General features: G+C 42.0%; 1 protein-coding gene across 3 annotated transcripts in view; it reads left to right on the top strand.

Moving 5' to 3' along the window:
- The first annotated feature begins 3,008 nt into the window (after positions 1-3,008).
- The window catches only part of LOC129706472 (small integral membrane protein 29-like), a 112,767-nt gene continuing 101,041 nt past the window's right edge, over positions 3,009-14,734 (top strand). For all 3 annotated transcript variants that reach the window (XM_055650797.1, XM_055650798.1, XM_055650796.1), the window contains exon 1: positions 3,009-3,191. The gene's annotated coding sequence lies outside the window, so the exon portion shown is untranslated. The remainder of the gene's footprint in view (positions 3,192-14,734) is intronic.

The following is a 14,734-nucleotide window of genomic DNA, read 5'->3' as shown; positions in this document are numbered from 1 at the left end:
CTGAATGGGAATGGGAATTTAAATGGCCGGAATGAGGAGAACTAACAGGACTGGCAGACCGACCGCAAGTGTTTGCCGTAAAACGGTCGCCGACTTTTTGCTTGGTCTCGCCAATGTACAGAAGGCCACATTGATATCACCGAATGTAGCTGATGAGGTTAGAGGAGGTTCTGTAAACATCTGGCTCACCTGGAAGGGCTGTTGGTATCCATGGATAGATGTGAGGCAGGAGGTGAAGGGACAGGGGTTACATCTGCAGTTGCCAGTGAGAGTACCTGGGGAAGGGGTAGTTTGAGTGTGATGGGATAAATAAATCAAAAAATTGAAGAGTATTGTATTTATGGAGAGTAGAAAGGGATGGGGTTGGGAAAATTGGTACGGGATGACAGGTAGGAGGATCGCGTTAAAGATGGTGGATCAGGGGAATAAAGTTCCCTGGTTCTTACCTTTCACCCCATCAGCCCCCGCAGCCATCACGTCATTCTTCATATGAGGTTCCTCTGACCTCATCTGTTGCATTTGCTGCTCCTGATGTGGCCTCCTCTACTTGGTTTGACAAATTGTAGTTGCATTTTGCCAAATACTTGCGCTCAGTTTTTGCCTGGGAATGCTTTATATCTTAGTTGCTAAAAAATTTAAATCCCCTTCCTGTTCTCATTCCAATCTTTCTGTCTTGGGCCTCCTCTCTTGCCACATACAAACTGGAGAAACAGCACTTCATATTCTGCTTGCCTAGCCTACAACCCCATGGAGTTAACATTGAATTCTCCAATTTTATATAAGGACCTCCCCCCTTCCCCTCCCCCCCCCCCCCCCCCCCCCCCCCCCCCTTTCTTACTTCCCTCTTTTTCTCCCTGTGCCCCATTTCTCCCACTATCCATCCCTTTGTCCCCTTCCAGCTATTCTGAGAGGTTGCGCAGTCTGGGACTTTATTTCCCCGGACGCAGGAAGCTGAGAAGTGATCTTACAGAGGTGTATAAAATCATGATGGGAATAGATATGGTGTGCACACAGTCTTTTTCCCAGATTAGGGGAATCACAAACTAGAGGGTATAGGTTTAAGTGAGGGGAACATTTTCACAAAGCGGTCGGTAGAGATACAAAATGAGCTGCCAAAGGAAGCAGTTGAGACAGTTACAATAACATCATTTAAAAAAATATTTTATCTAATAACAAACTTTATTGAGAATTTAAAAAACAAATACAAAACAAGAACTGCAGAAAAGCTTCATGCAATCTCAGTGTCTTTACATTTAATAGTGTCTAACTCAGTAGTGTTTGCACCTCTCTTTAAACAAAACATCCTTGCCATTCATGTGGCACCTAGGGGTGATATCCCTTCCCTTGTCTGAGAGATATAATTACCAGACTCTGCCTGTCAATACCCAGCACTGGAAGGACCATAAACTGCGGGTTTTCCCTCATTTGGACAGGTACATAAGACAGGAAAAATTTATAAGAATATGGGGCAGGCACAAGCATATCGATAGGATATCTTGGTCGGCATGGACAAGTTGGGCCGAAGGACCTGTGTCTATAAATTGTATCATTTTATGCTCTTTGCATTACCTAGTGTACTTGTGTATAGTATGATCCGATTGATTAGCACACAAAACAAAGTTTTGCACTGAATTTCAAGTTAATAATGTTTTATTGTCATATGTCCCAGATAGAACAATGAAATTATTACTTGCTGCAGCACAACATAATATGTAACCATAATAAATAATACATCAAAAACTCAGAAAAAAAGAACAAAGCAAAATGCAATAATAATAATAATAATAATAGTCTATTGTAGTTCATAGCTTACAACCGACAATGATAAACCAATATCAACACCAGCGTAACCATTGTGCTTTGTGAGTAAATGCAGCATTGATTTTAGTAGTCTAGAGAGATTACACCGCGTTTGGACTTAAAATATTTGTGGATTTTACATGGAAGCATCAACTTTGTGAATGCATCGAAATTCTTGTGCATATATGACTTCGCCAGCGCTTCGTAAGGAAAACAAGATGTGCTTTTCAAGACAGCTGGGAAGACGTAATTGAGATGAGAGACCAGGACATGTGGCCGTCAACACTAATCAAGGCTGCCATTTACTTTAAATGCTGCTATTAAAATAATGGGTAGTGCTGTGTTATGTCAGCATCGCCATCAATAATTTCCTGCCTCAGTTTTAAATGTAGTAAAAACGTTATAAGCAAACCCTGCATCTGAAGAATGTCCTGAAATAATTTCCTGCCAGAATTCCTAGTAGAATTCTCCGCAAGAATTCCTGGCAAAACTAGTAGGAGTTGCTGGGAACTAACACAGAAGATTCAAAGCCAAAGAGTTTGCATCACTCCAGTGAATTATTTGATTTTGTTGTAGAAAAAGGTTAACTCAATCTCGTGTCCTTTTTAAAGTTCTGGAAGTTATAATAGAATAAATTAGTTCTAGATGTTTAAGAAGGAACTGCAGATGCTGGAAAAAAATCCAATAAAGACAAAAAAGCCGGAGAAACTCAGCGGGCGAGGCAGCATGAAGATGGGTCTCGACCCGAAACGTCGCCTATTTCTTCACTCCATAGATGCTGCCTGCCTCGCCCGTTTCTCCAGATTAGTTCAAATAATCCCCACCCTGGAATCCATCCGTGTTGGCCATTTGAAGCGTACATCTTCTGCTTGAATAGTACGGAGCTTGCCACTCAGCGAGGAGTGGAGTCAACAAGAAGAAAACTACGAAGATAGGTAACTGCAGATGCTGGTTTAAACCGAAGATAGACATAAAATGCTGGAGTATCTCAGCGGGAGAGGCAGCATCTCTGGAGAGAAGGAATGGGTGACGTTTCGGGTCGAGAACCTTCTTCAGGCACCAACAAACTTGGCGGCGATGTTATTCCAAATGCACGGTCTTGTTCGTTTACGCTGCGAACCAAAGATCCTATAGCGATCTTTGCTGCGAACTTCCAGAAGAACAGCTTTCACAGCTGGCAGAGAGTTTTGTGAACAACCAGCGTCTGCAGTTCCCACTGGAAGCTCCGGGCTGGGCTGGAGCGCGCGTGCACTGGCCCGGGGCGCGCGTGCACGAGGATGGAGGGCCTAGCGCGCGCACTGCGGTATGTCCGGCCGGGATCGCGCACGGTTCGGTGCTGGAGGAGGTCGGGGACGCGCAGCGAGGGGGAGCCGCCGGTGTCGGATGGGCGGGTGAGTAACACTGTCGGCCGTGGCCTTGAGATAATGTCACCCCCGCCCCCCGTGGCAAGGGCTCCGCTCACTGCAGCCCGGGGAGGCCAGCACTTTGCTACACTGCGCGGCGCTGCCTTTACACATCGCTGGTTGGCGAAATGTCCGAAGCTTGTAAACTTTCCGCGGCGTGGACGTGAGATATCTGTTGACAGCTGAGAGGTGAAGTCGCCAGGTTGAAGCGGGACAGCACAACCCCGCTCTTCTCATTCACTGCCTTCAATATTCAATCTTCAGTCGGTATCCCTCTCCAACCCCCGCTTTCCCCCGACCAGCTCAAATTTCACTTTATTTAGACGCATGGGACGTCTCTAAAGAAAACACCATCGTCAATGTTGAGCGCTGGTGATCAGCGGTTATTACAGCGTGGAAAAATAGTGACGTTAGTTTAGTGTTTAATGTGGCTGTGGTAGTTACCGAATTCAGTACATGTTTTATTTACATTTGGCATGGGATTCTTCATAAACACAAGGATATTTGCAAATTACAAGGTTAACTTTAGCCATTAAAATACAAGAAGGGACGCGACGCTTTGTGTGTTTAAGAAAGAACTGCAGATGCTGGTAAAATCGAAGGTAGACACAAAATGCTGGAGAAACTCAGCGGGTGAGGCCGTATTGTTCATGATACATGTATTTTTTTTATTTCTATTTATTTTTCATGCACACTGAATGGACACTGGTTGAGCAACGTTTTTTTGTTTCCTCTGGGTATGCGAATACTCAGGAAATGACAATAAAGATATACTATACTATACTATACTATTTATGGAGAGAAGGAATTGGTGACGTTGCAGGTCGAGACCCTTCTTCAGGATGAAGAAGGGTCTCAACCCGAAACGTCGCCAATTAATTATCTCCATAGATACTGCCTCTCCAGCATGTTGGGTCTACCGACGCTTTGTGTGCGTTTATTTCCACTGTTATTTGAAGTGTTTAAAAAAATTGCAATGAACTGTTTAACATTCAGAAATATTGTGTATCCAATGGCGTCAAACACATACATAATAACAAAAGATTGGTTGCAAAAAAGCTGGAGTAACTCAGCGGGTCAGACATGGTGTCCCCTATCCCTTCTCTCCAGAGATGCTGTCTGACCCGCTGAATTACTCCAGCTTTTTGGGTCTATCTTTGGTTTAAACCGGTATTTATCTGCAGTTCCTTCCTACACATACATATTAAGAACAGCCGACGTCTCGGGTGGAGCCTCTTCCTTCATTTCCCTCCACACATGCTGCCTGAAACGCCGACTTCCTCCAGCAGTCTGGTTATTCCCGCACATTCCACAATCTGCACGGTTTTCTGACGTCCCCATAAAAGTCACACTTTCTACTTCGGAAGTGTTCATATCTTAATCTTTCTTGTTGGTTAAATATATTACCCGGCGTCACGTTGAAATGTGCTCATCTTTCATGAATGACCTCATCACAACAGACTAAGTCTACCGGTTAGCAACCGTTTAGTTTAGAGATGCAGCGCGGAAACGGGCCCTTCGGCCCACCGAGTCCGCACATTTATACTATATACACTACATATTACGAAATAACAAGCCGTTGCCCGATTGCTACCTAAGATGGCCTGAGAATGGTTCACGTACACGGGCAGTTTTGATGATTTTAACAAACAACAAGGTCGATGGATATTCACGAAACCAGAACAACTCGTTGCGGTTGCTATTTGGATGAGCTTTAGGGAAGGGCGAAGCACTTTTATTAGCAATAGTCAGTATCTTTGAGAGCGGGGAATGATGTAGTCCAGTGGCCCACACTACATCATTCCCCGCTCTCTAATGTGGGGGTGGTGACAATTAGAAACACAACATGGAAAACAATCCTACACGACAAAATATTTGGCTTCGATTTCCAAATGTTATGCCAGCAATGAGTTGCGGTGCGGTGCGGGTGCGGATTTCGTTTATTTATTGTCACGTAAATAGAGACATGGCGAAAAGCTTCTAATGTTCTCAGGCGACCAATGTAAACAAACGAAACAATGAAGTTTCCTGGTGTCGACGCCTATTGCTGAAACCCTGTGGCTAACGTCGCCCTGTTTACAAGCGCAGAGCCACGCGTTTGTGATTTCTGGAGTCAACCCTTCAACGGGACTGTTCCAACCTGCACAAAATCCTGATCTGTGGGGAAAAGCTGGGCGAGAGGCGGCGTGGATCCAGGTTTACTGACTAAAACCTGGACCTTTTAATAGTGATCACCTGAAGGATTAAATATTGTTTATCGCAGGTGTAACGATTCGAACATATTCCAAATCCTGTTCCACAGAAAAAAAAACATCGACTTTTATTTACTGTAAATTCGCGAAAACGAAAATGTTGCAGACCGCTCCGAGTGTTGCTTTTTCCCCACACCTGCAAACTCCCTGGAGCAATGGAGTGTAATTACCTCACAAACTACTGCGGTTCTAGAGATTATAGATTTCTTCAGATCTCTAATTCTCAAAATAAATAAAAAATTCTTCACTCTAAATATACAATCACAATAAGAATTGCAAATGCATTCAATTATTTGGCGACCGACGATGTCTCCCAAATCTGTGATCACTACATCATTCCCCGATCAATTACTTTACTTGTGGGATCTTCAATTATTTTAGTTTAGAGACACAGCGCGGAAATAGGCCCACGTAGTCCACAACGACCGGCGCTCCTCGCACACTATCCTGCACACACTAGGGACAATTTACAATTATATCAAGCCAATTAACTTAAAAAACCAGTGGGAAGGAACTGCAGATGCTGGTTTAAACCGAAGATAGACACAAAATGCTGGAGTAACTCAGCGGGACAGGCAGCATCTCCAGAGAGAAAGAATGGATGACATTTCGGGCCCAGACCCTTCTTCAGACTGCAGGTTCAGACTTTATACCTGTACAATCGTAGGTATTTATTTTATTCTGATTAGTCGTTGAGTGTCTTTCACTGTTGAATGTAAAAGTTGTAGGAGGGATTCTTACAGTGCCTTGCTCCTATAACCCTCTGGTCTCAGTCCCAATCTCCACATGCACCAATCTAACAAAGCTAAAAAATCCGATGAACCCAGCTCCTTGCATTTTGCAAAAAAATCTCTTAATCTCTTACTATTCTCAGTTTTACCATGATTACATTATAAAGATCAGGTTGTCAAAAATTACACTACAATTTCCACATTTGTAAGTTATCATCCATTATTAGTAGTAGTAGTGAGGATAGTAGTGACAAATACAGGAAATGCTGTTTTGAAGTTAAAACAATACTTTTAGTTGAACGGATTAACTCACTAACTCTTGTCACAACCTTCCTTCATGAAATAAATGTCCCCTACTTGGCATACATTGCCAAACAAATAATGCATCTTACAATGTGTTGTTTGAGCTCCAGTGTCATCTTTGATCAATGGAGACAATATTGGATTCGAAAAAACATTCTTTACCACCAGATATATGTTGAATGTACAACTGACGTTAACTCCATATGCCGCACAGCTGGTGCTGTGAGCTGTTGTCATTTGTGTATTAGATTTCCTTATGTAATCTTAGTTGCATTCTATGAAGTGTTGCAGATACATTATTTAGTGGTTTACGAACAATTGTTTTCAACAGTCAGTGATCTGTTCCAATGTTCAGGTTTCGCACAAGCAAAAATAATTGCCAAGAATTCATTTTTAAGCACTTCTCATCTTCATTCTGTCAAATGCCATTTATGTTTAAGCAATCTGTTGTTCATTGTGCATCACATTGCTTCATCCTGATTCAGATACCATGTTGTTATGTCGCTGCTCCCTTAAGGTTTTATTATCTAAGAACTGATATGACTTCCCTGAGGACCATCAATGTGAATGGTGGGTCCCTGGGAAGTGGTGAAAAGCAGAAGGAACAAGGAGCACAAGCACATGTTTGCCTAAAGATGGTTTTGCTGGTACATTGGTGCTGAAGTAGGCTTTTGGCACACTGGACTTCATCAGTCAGGGGATTTAGTGCAGATGTTGATACATTATGTTACAGTTGTACAAGATGTTGATGGGGCCGCACATGTAATACGGTAATCAGTTTTGGTTATAACTCCTGTAGGAATGGTGTCATTAAGGAGGAATGAGCAGAAGGAGATTTGCCAGGACATAATAACATAGAAAATAGGTGCAGGAGTAGGCCATTCGGCCATTCGAACCTGCACCGCCATTCAATATGATCATGGCTGATCATCCAACTCAGTATCATGTACCTGCCTTCTCTCCATACCCCCTGATTCCTTTAGCCACAAGGGCCACATCTAACTCCCTCTTAAATATAGCCAATGAACTGGCTTCAACTACCTTCTGTGGCAGAGAATTCCAGAGATTCACCACTCTCTGTGTGAAAAATGTTTTTCTCATCTCGGTCCTAAAAGATTTCCCCCTTATCCTTAAACTGTGACCCCTTGTTCTGGACTTCCCCAACATCGGGAACAATCTTCCTGCAACTAGCCTGTCCAACCCCTTAAGAATTTTGTAAGTTTCTATAGGATCCCCGCCTCAATCTTCTAAATTCTAGCGAGTACAAGCCGAGTCTATCCAGTCTTTCTTCATATGAAAGTCCTGACATCCCAGGAATCAGTCTGGTGAACCTTCTCTGTACTCCCTCTATGGCAAGAATGTCTTTCCTCAGATTTGGAGACCAATACTGTACGCAATACTCCAGGTGTGGTCTCACCAAGACCCTGTACAACTGCAGCAGATCCCTGCTCCTATACTCAAATCCTTGTGCTATGAATGCTAACATACCATTCGCTTTCTTCACTGCCTGCTGCACCTGCATGCCTGCTTTCAATGACTGGTGTACCATGACACCCATGTCTCGTTGCATCTCCCCTTTTCTTAATCGGCCACCATTCAGATAATAGTCTACTTTCCTGTTTTTGCCACCAAAGTGGATAACCTCACATTTATCCACATTACACTGCATCTGCCATGCATTTGCCCACTCACCCAGCCTATCCAAGTCACCTTGCAGCCTCCTAGCATCCTCCTCACAGCTCACACTGAGATCTTCGGTTTCCTCCCACACTCCAAAGACATACAGGTTGTAGGTTAATTGGCTTGGTATAATTGTATAAATGTACAATTGTCTCTAGTGTGTGTAGGATAGTGTTAATGTGCAGGGATCGCTGGCTGATGCGGACTCGGTGGGCCGAAGGGCCTGTTTCCATGGTGCATCTCTAAACTAAACTAAACTAGATGAGGCATCTTGTTGGCATGGATAAGTGAGTGTATGACTCTTGACTGTAACTGGCATGTTAGTGATTACTGCATGACATTTCTCTCCATGACACCTCTACTTTTCCTTGTTTAGCTTATTGTCCAATAGATCATGGAGAGCCGTGTATAGATAGAACATAGTACGATACAGCTCAGAAATGGGCCCTACGGTCCACAATAGCTATGCTGAACATGATGGTAAGTAAATTAATCTCCTCTGCCTGCATGTGATCCATATTACCCCATTCCATGCATATCCTTATACCTATCTAAAAGACTCTGGAAAGTCACTATCATATATGCTTTCACCACCATTCCTGGCAGCATGTTCCAGGCATCCATCATTACCTGTAGAAAACAAATCTGACCCATGCAACCACTAAACGTTCCCCCTCTGATCTTGAAACTGTGCCCTCTAATCTTTGGCATTTGCACGCTGGCAAAATGCTTCTGACCATCTATCCAACCTATTCTGCCTTTCAGAATTATATGGATATATCTATCAGGTCTCTCCTCGACCTCTGAAGCTCTAAAACAATCTAAGTTTATCGAACCTTTCCTTACAGCTAACATTCTCTAATCCAGGCAACATTCTGGCTCACCTCTTCGGCACTCTTTCCAAAGCCTCCACATCCTTCCTGCATTGGAGTGACCAGAATGGCACACAGCCCTCCAAATGCTCCTTAACCAATGTTTATAAAGTGGCAACATGACTTCACTGACTCTTACATTCAATGTCTTGACCGGAGAAGGCGAGCAAGCCACATGCTTTCTTTATCACTCTATTTACTTGTGTTTCCTATGATCCTAGGCGGAGACCTATGAACTTACGATATGATACCATAGAACTTTATTTATCCCAGGAGGGAAATTGATCTGCCAACAGTCATAAAACACAAAATACAGAAAACATGAAATTAAAGCGATGAGTGGAAAGGATTTGGGATGTGTAAAGATTGGGGAGGGGGGAGTCAGTCTCAGTCTACCCCATGACAGAAGGGGGAGGAGTTGTACAGACTAACAACCACAGAGAAGAAGGATCACCTGTGGCGTTCTGTTCTGGATCTTGGTGGAACCAGCCTGTTGCTGAAGGTACCCCTCAGGTTGACCAGCGTGTCACCGAGGGGGTGAGCTGTATTGTCCAGAATGCTCTGCAGTTTGAGGAACATCCTCCCCTCCAAAACCACCTCCCATGAATCCAACTACGCTCCCAGGATGGAGCCAGCCTTCCTGAAGAGTTTGTTAATTCTATTGGCATCCACGGCCTTTGCCCTGCTGCCCCAGTACATAGCAGCGAAGTAGATGGCACTGGCTACTAGTGCAGCATTTTACTGCAGACGTTGAAGGAGTGGATCCTTCTCAAAAAATACAGCCGGCTCTGTCCCTTCTTGTCCAGGGCCTTAGCGTTCCTGGACCTGTCTAGTTTACTGTCCTGGTACACTCCAGGATATTTATACTCCCTGGCAAACTGCACATCCACACCATTGATGGAGACAGGGAACAGAGGTGTTCCTCTCCTCCTAAAGTCCACCACCAACTCTTTAGTCTCGCAGGTGATTCAGCCCACATGACTCAACAATGCCGTTGACTACACCTCTGTATTCAGCTTCCCTCCTTCAACTTGGACCCCAAGATCCTTTTATACATAAATGCTGTTAAGGGTCTTGCCATTAAATGTATACTTTCCCTCACAATTGACCTCCCAAAGTGCAACACTTCACACTTGCTTGACTTGAACTACATCTGCCATTTCTCCACCCATATCAAGGACCCACACCATCCTGGCCACACACTCATCTCTCCGCTGCCATCAGGTAGAAGGCACTGGAGCCTGAAATCTGCAACATCCAGGTTCAGGAACAGCTTCTTCCCCACAACCATCAGGCTATTAAACACAACTTCAAACAAACTATGAACTATAACAGCCTATTGCACTTTACCTATTTACTGATGTGTATATATATACAGTGGCTTGCAAAAGTATTCATACCCCTTGAACTTTTCCACATTTTGACACGTTACAACCACAAACGCAAATGTATTTTATTGGGATTTTATGTGATAGACCAACAGAAAGTGGTGCATAATTGTGAAGTGGAAGGAAAATGATACATGGTTTTCAAATTTTTTTACAAATAAAAAACTGAAAAGTGTGGCGTGCAAAAGTATTCAGCCCCCTTTACTCTGATACTCCTAAATAAAATCCAGTGCAACCAATTGCCTTCAGAAGTCACCTAATTAGTAAATAGAGTCCACTTGTGTGTAATCTAATCTCAGTATAAATACAGCTGTTTTGTGAAGGCCTCAGAGGTTTGTTAGAGAACATTAGTGAACGAACAGCATCATGAAGCCCAAGGAACAAACCAGACAGGTCAGGAATAAAGTTGTGGAGAAGTTAAAAGCAGGGTTAGGTCAAGATGGAAGGAGCCAAATACAGGGCAATCTTGGAAGAAAACCTGTTAGAGTCTGCCCTGTCCCTGCTGAGGAAAAGCTGTTAGAGTCTGCAAAAGACTCTAACAGCTTTTCTTCAGCAGGGACAGGGAAGCTGGTCAGAGTTGATGGGAAGATGGATGGAGCCAAATACAGGGCAATCTTGGAAGAAAGCCTGGTAGAGTCTGCAAAAGACTTGAGACTGGGGCGGAGGTTCACCTTCCAGCAGGACAATGACCCTAAACATACAGCCAGAGCTACAATGGAATGGTTTAGATCAAAGCATATTCATGTGTTAGAATGGCCCAGTCAAAGTCCAGACCTAAATCCAATTGAAAATCTCTGGCAAGACTTGAAAATTGCTGTTCACAGACGCTCTCCATTCAATCTGACTGAGCTTGAGCTATTTTGCAAAGAAGAATGGGCAAAAATGTCACTCTCTAGATGTGTAAAGCTTGTAGAGACATACCCCCAAAAGACTTGCAGTTGTAATTGCAGCGAAAGGTGGTTCTACAAAGTATTGACTCAGGGGGGCTGAATACTTTTGCACGCCACACTTTTCAGATTTTTATTTGTAAAAAAATTTGAAAACCATGTATCATTTTCCTTCCACTTCACAATTATGCACCACTTTGTGTTGGTCGATCACATAAAATCCCAATAAAATACATTTACGTTTGTGGTTGTAACGTGACAAAATGTGGAAAAGTTCAAGGGGTATGAATACTTTTGCAAGCCACTGCATATTATGGTTTATGGACAACTGATCTAATCTGTACTTATGACTGCAATATCCTGTTGTGCTGCAGCAAAGCAAGAATTTCATTGTCCTATCTGGGATGCATGACAATAAACTCTCTTGACTCTTTGACTTGATATCTATAACTGATCTAAATCCTGCGGTATCCTTTGACAGCCTTCCTCATTGACCGCAACTCCACCAATTATGATGTTATCTGCAAACTTACTAGTTGATCCATTTACAGCAAAGATATTGAATAAATCCTAATAAATGCTGAATCCCTGCTGCTTTTGCAGATGCTGGCATCTCTAAAAACGGCTTTAACATTGTGATCTGTTCAATGTCATTGCTCAAAGCACCATATCCATAAAAGCTACTTCTTCCAAAGTTTCACGTGATTTTCAGTTTGCTATCTTCTGCACTCACTGCATCATTTACAGAAAAAAAAACACCTACGCGTTTTTTATGGTTTCTAATAGCTTTTTCAGCTTTTCGTGAAATCAATAACTACAATATCAAAAGCAATGACGTGACTCGTGTTTCTTTCAGGCTTTCGACCATCTTATGCATTTTTGTCTGACAAATTTCTGGCACAGAGTTAATCCCATTTTCCAGTCATACTTTCTAAATAATGTATGGGACCTAACTACAACAACTGTTCATATAAACTCACACGTGAAAACCCATTCCAAATTCCCAGAATCGTACTTTAGCACTATATGGATGCGCAGTTATTTCTTTGTTTGAAAAGATTTATTCAAGTCTTTAGGATCTAAAAGCATATGTTGCAATTCACCAATTTTAGATTTTGCTACCACTGACCTAATCCAAACAGTTGGTATTGTTAGCAGAGCTCGAATATCTTATTTAACCAGCAATCATTGTTTCTTTTTGCAATGTTCGTTAAAGCACTTTTTTCATATTGCTGAGAAGGGCATGTAACACCGAATCTATTGTTTCATTAAGTTTGATTCTATGCTTGCCTTTAAATTGTCTAATTTCAGCACTAAACCCTGAGGATATTTCTAAATGAAACATTCCTTGATTACTTAATGACAATCATTTAATGAATATATTGGGACTTCTGTGGAAATGTTCTATTAATTCAATCCAATTCAATCCAATTAATAGAACAGTTATCATTATATGATATTAGCCATGCTAAAAGATGGCTGGGAGCATACCTTTAGAAATGTTGTAGTCCTGCTTATCCACAACCAATAGTCTAACTTGCATTTATAATTTCCACATTATACCAACAATCACACTGTCTTCCACAAGAAGACAAGCTCATTACATTCTAAACTTAAATTTAACTGATTCCACTATTACAAGTTTAAGGTCTTTTGATTTTTTTATGCATGAAGCAGAATTATGACTGCCATATCTATTTGATATCTCAGATTTTTTGCTGATACTAATTTAAATGTGACCCATGTCTCATTCAAACAAGATGCTGACTTCACGAACAACAATAATTGCCGTTCCCTGTATCTCATTAATCATAATTTGAGTTGGATGATCAGCCATGATCATATTGAATGGCGGTGCAGGCTCGAAGGGCCGAATGGCCTGCTCTTGCACCTATTTTCTATGTTTCTGTGTTCCTAACACATTTTATTTCTAAAATAATTGCTCTTTCTGTAACTATTTTCTCAAATGCAGAAATCAATACTCTTTTCTGAATTTGAAAAGCAAAGTATGCAGATTCTAGAAATCTGAAATTGAAACAAAAATACTTAGACTACAGCAGGTCTAGCAGCATATGTGGAGGGAGAGAACTTTCAGGTCAATGACTCTTCAACAGAGATTTAGTTTAAAGATATAGTGCGGAAACAGGCCCCCTCGGCCCACCGAGTCTGCACTGACCAGCGATCCCCTCACATTAACGCTATTCTACACACATTAGGGACCATTTACAAATACACCAAACCAATTAACCTACAAACCTGTTCGTCTTTGGAGTGTGGGAGGAAACTGAAGATCTCGAAAAAAGAAAACACATGGTCACGGGGTGAACGTACAAACTCCGTACAGACAGCACCTGTAGTCAGGCTCGAACCCAGGTCTGCAAGCGCTGTAAGGCAGCAACTCTACCGTTGTGCCACCGCGCCGAGAATATGATGGGATATCACAGACATGTTGTCTCTTTTGTGGAACTTGTGCTTCTCCTCTCAATTCCAACACTGTTTAATCCTTGGGGTTGCTTGGGCCTCATACAGCGTACAACATTTCCTGTCATCCCTGATCTACTCCTAGAGATGTTTGTGGGTAGACTTGTTGCATCTGCATTCTGTCTTGTTTGTTAATTAATTTGTGCCTTCATGCTTTCTGCTACAAGACAAAGCTCATTTTTAAATCTCATTTTTCATGTCCTTAATCATTTTTCTTAAACAATCTTTCCCACATACCTGACCCTACGGTTCCAAACACAATTCTGCCTCTGAACATTTCAATTCAGCTTAAAACAGAAAGCCTTCACCGAGCATTCTTAATGTTTTGTATTGATTAACAATTCACCAGTCCCATTCCTTTTCCTGTTAAATATATATACATCGCAAAGGAATATTGTTTGCATTTGTCAGAATTAAAATATCTACAATGCAGTTGCGATCTTGCATTTATCCCTCCTCTTGTGCCCAGTTTGTTGAAGTAGAATAAATTTCATATGCATGGCCTGACGAAGTCAGAACCTTTGCTATCTGGAAATCTTTCCGCCTCTGCTCCAGCTACATTGAGACTGCACAATTGTATCAAGTTAATTCAAATATCTTCTATCATTTTGCAGCATTTCAAACAAAAACATTTGAGAACTTGTCTAAAGCCAATGTATCAGCAATTTCAAGCAACTTTCAATCACCATAATCAACTCCCAGCTATTCACCGAAATATAGTGCAAGTTGCTCCAAAATAATTGCATCAACTACCACAAGCGTCATTGTATTACCCTCTCTCCAATTGTTCAGTGTAGTTATGAGAAGAGGAGTCATTTTTTGTATTTGAAGGACAATAAAGTAACTATTTTTAACTTGGATACAAGCATTTTACAGACTGCTTTGTTTTCCGTTTCAGAGACAGACTCAGGAATTCTCTGGAACAACAATTTAAATA

This window comes from Leucoraja erinacea, chromosome 19 (genome assembly GCF_028641065.1).
Source record: "Leucoraja erinacea ecotype New England chromosome 19, Leri_hhj_1, whole genome shotgun sequence".
Classification (NCBI taxonomy): Eukaryota; Metazoa; Chordata; class Chondrichthyes; order Rajiformes; family Rajidae; genus Leucoraja; species Leucoraja erinaceus.
Note: the sequence above shows the minus strand (reverse complement) of the source record. Positions and strands in the feature narration are given on the sequence as shown.